Below are 3,822 nucleotides of genomic sequence, written 5' to 3'. Positions count from 1 at the left end.
CATCAGACGTGTATTTTTTTCTCGGACGGGGAAAGAAGAACGCACTGCTTCAGATGAAATACCGCACTTCATTAGATGGGCAAGTGCAATGCATGATTTTTTTTGTGGTACCTAAATTTTCGCAAACGAGGTGTAGTGCACTTCATGTCGAACGTTGGTGAACCGCAATACTATGAAAAGTGAACCTCGACACTACCGTAAACGAGTCGTGTCACTACCGATAGTGAACCTCGTGAGTTTTTTCCAAACGCAATAATTTCTTTCGTGCGTAGACCGGGCGAGTGGACCGCAGGGACTGAGCAAGTGAACCACATTTAATGAGAAATGAGCTGCTTTGCAAGGTGTGTTTGTTTTTGGATTACCAAGTGAACCACAAAGGAGTTTTAGTTTTTATAGTGAACTGCATGAAAGAACAAAGTGAGCTTAAAAGCATACATATTCATTCATTATTTTTTACACGGCCACAGAATCAACGATGCAGTGCCTAACAGAACTGCACTAGGGAAAGACTTGCTTATACAAAATGACCATCCATTCTTACTACCTTTTTCTCTCTGTGTTTCCCATAAACAACAAATCAAACTTCAAAATGAACATCAATGTTCTCTTCTCCTTCTTACTAAGTGCACTGCAAATGATTTCCTGAAAGAAAAAAAGAGTGAGATGCAAAACAAAAAGTAAGCTGCTGCAAAAACAAAACTAAACTAAACCGCAGCGACGAGACGAGTGGCCTGCATCAATTTTTCTTCCACACAACGACAAAGTGAGATGCATAGAATATTCAACCTTTTCCAATTACAATCTTCCAATTTTTTTACATTTGGCAACAAAGGGAACTACTGTGAGAGAGAAGATCACTGCAGCGATAAAATGATGCATGTTGCAGAAAGGTCATACATATCTTACCACAACCGTCGATGGATGAACTACATGCCACACTACCGATGGCCAAGGGGAGCTGCTGGTGCATGAACCTCGCATGCATAGATGATAAGCTGGTGCGAGCGGCACGTACCACACCCACGTTGTGGTCGCTGGAGTTCAGAACCACTGGAGAATTGGGGACCCAAGCTAACCTCCCTGCCAAAAATATGAAGAACAAAAAAAAATGCATTCATGATGCATCCACAAGTGAACAACACGGAGGCTGTTTCCGAGGTGCACATGCGCCATCTATGAACCCCAGGACGTGCACAATTAGCCGGCGAACTGCAAGCGAACGCTGGGGGAGCTGCACATCATGCTTGCCCGAGCTGCATGCCAGGCATGTTAATGGACCTCGCCGCGCTCTGTAGGCTAGCAGAGCAGCTAGATCTTGGCGGCGGTGAGGAAACGGGGAGCGAGGGGGAGGACCGTGCGGTTGGGTAGGCCACGGCGGGGCGACGGGGGCGGATCTGCACCGGCATGCGCGCGGGGTGGATGGGGGCGGCACGCCCGGATCCACGCCAGCAGCCGCACGGGGCGCCTTGGGGCGGCGCGCCCGGATCTCCGCCGGCGGTCGGGGGGTGGTTGCTGGATGGTGGTGCATCGCGGGGCGGTGCCGGGAGTTGAGCGGCGTTGTGGGGGCAGGTGGTGGTGTCCTACCGGGGCTGCGGTAGGGGGCGGTGGAGGCACTCCAGATCGAGGCCGCGTCCTCATTGGCTGCGTGGCCAGCCATGGATCCGAAGATAGTGGCTCGGCGAAGCCTGTGGATGGCTGGATCCACGAGCTTGTGGCTGACCAGATCTGGTGATGGCTCATCATGGGGAGCCGGGGCAGCGCCGATCGAAAGGAGGAGGAGGAGGGGCGGCCCCTACCGGGAGGAGGAGGAGGCGGGGGGCTGTGGGTTGGGGAAGGGAGGCGCGCCGGCCGGGAGTGAGAGAAGGCGGTGGGGTGGGGCGCCGCGGTGGTCGGGCCATCCCCGTGGTCGCCGGCCGCCAGGCAGGTGGTGGGCGACGGCGGTGCGGGAGGCAGGTGGTGGTGTGGTGGGGTACCGTGGAGGGAGGTTGGTGGAGTAGTGGGGTTTGAGGGAGAGTGGTGGGCGGCCGTGGGAGGAGGGGTGGGTTTTTCTTTTGGTGGTGTGCAGAATAAGGTTTGGGTGTGCACAATAAGGTCTTAAGGGGTGTTATCATAATAGACCCCTATATAGAGCCGATGACAAATCCCGAACTAGTATGTGTAAAGTAAGTGGAGTACTACGTACTAGTGAAAAAGAAAAATGGCAAAACCTTATCCTCCGCAACCACCACTCCCATCCCACCGGCTCCGGCCGCCGCCCCCACTCCCGGCTCCGGCCGCTGCCCTTGCTCCCATCTCCCCTCGCTCCGGCCGCTGCCCCGCTCCCATCTCCCCTGGCTCCGGCCGTCTCCCTGCTCCCATCTCCCCTGGCTCAGGCCGTCGCCTCTCTCCCGTCACCCATGGCTCAGGCCGTCGCCTCGCTCCCGTCTCCCCCGGCTCCGGCCACTGCCCCACCCCCGTGTCTACTAGGTCCAGCTGCCACCTCGTCCCCATCTCCTCCACGACCCCATCGATGTCCAGCTCGCCTCCCACGCAATGCCTGCAGGCCCTCGCGCAAGTCATCCTTGCTCCTCCCGAGACCAAAGCACGCAGCCACCAGCAACCTGGCCGCCGTGCGTCACTGCCGGCCGCGTTCCTCTGCGCCTCCCCAATCCACCACACGTCGCCACTGCCGCTCCAGCGTCGCCCACTGCCGCCTAAGCTCACAGTCCATTCAAATTCAGTCACCAGGGCATCCATCACCACCACCAAAGCCCGTTCATTTGGCGTCGTTCGTGCAGCTGCCAATGTGGTCGCTGGGGCTAGAACTATAAGATCTACAGCTCATCAGTCCAACTTGCAAACATGTAGAAGTTCTATAGTACGTGTGTTATAAGTATTGTACTAGCTCCCGGAGGTCAGACCTCACATTCAGTACTATATACTGGCTCTATACTCTTGCAGCAATACTATAATTCAGAAGCATTGTGCATTGCCTTGACGTTCTTGTGCCTCAACAAAATTTATCATTTATGTTTGGTTCCTTGATCTTGCCTGTAGTTGCGTTGTAGTCGCCTCTGCCTGGATCCATCTCCTTGCCGTCGAACTTTTCGCCGCAACGTCTGTTGGACATTTTTTCACTTTCAGGTGTATGTGTTTGTGGGGACTGATGAGGTAGATGTTCATGTTTTTTTGTTCTGCCTGGCAATGCAGACAAGTGTACCATGAGGGCATCGAGACCAGGCAGAACGCCGCTCGCGGTTTTGCTGTGCCTGCTCTTCTGCCCCATCAGGAACGCCGCTCACACACTCACTAAGGGACTGGTGGGTTCCACAGTTCGATACCACTAACGACCGATTGTGTGTAGGTAGGCCCCTGTTGTTTAGATGGCTCATATGGTGTGATTCAGATATATGAATAAAATTGACTTTGTGTGCCATTTGTTCCATATAGAGTTCAGATAGATTATCTCCACCCGTTCTATTGGAATTGGCCCAAGACAGTGAATCTACTTGCCATCATGGGTTCATAGAAGGTTAGAACAGCTAGTTTGTACTATCTAAGTCCTGTTACCAAGAAATGTACAACTAATTTATATCAGTTCTCACACAAACAGTGACACAAAATGTAAATGAAACCAAAAGAAGATGAGAGAAAACTAAAGAAGTTGCTTTGCACTGCACTTGTGGATTAGCTATTATTTTTCAAGCAAATAGACTAATAGTGGGTTTATATTACAACTTTACAACAATTGAATTTCTGAATGTTGTGCCAAGGTTGTGTGATTCTTATTACAGAACGCGTAAGCCTACTGAAGTGGTAACTGATCAAACTGGCGTGTCATCG

General features: G+C 52.5%; 1 long non-coding RNA gene across 1 annotated transcript; it reads right to left on the bottom strand.

The window, feature by feature from the left end:
- Nucleotides 1–418: 418 nt before the first annotated feature.
- Nucleotides 419–2,072, bottom strand: LOC123091816 (uncharacterized). The gene is made up of 2 exons (XR_006443559.1): nt 907–2,072; nt 419–642 (listed from the first exon to the last, which is right to left on the bottom strand). It is a non-coding gene; the product is annotated as an uncharacterized lncRNA (long non-coding RNA).
- Between the last annotated feature and the right edge of the window lie 1,750 nt (nt 2,073–3,822).

This window comes from Triticum aestivum, chromosome 4B, assembly GCF_018294505.1.
Source record: "Triticum aestivum cultivar Chinese Spring chromosome 4B, IWGSC CS RefSeq v2.1, whole genome shotgun sequence".
Lineage (NCBI taxonomy): Eukaryota > Viridiplantae > Streptophyta > Magnoliopsida > Poales > Poaceae > Triticum > Triticum aestivum.
This window is presented reverse-complemented; position numbering and strand designations above follow the sequence as displayed.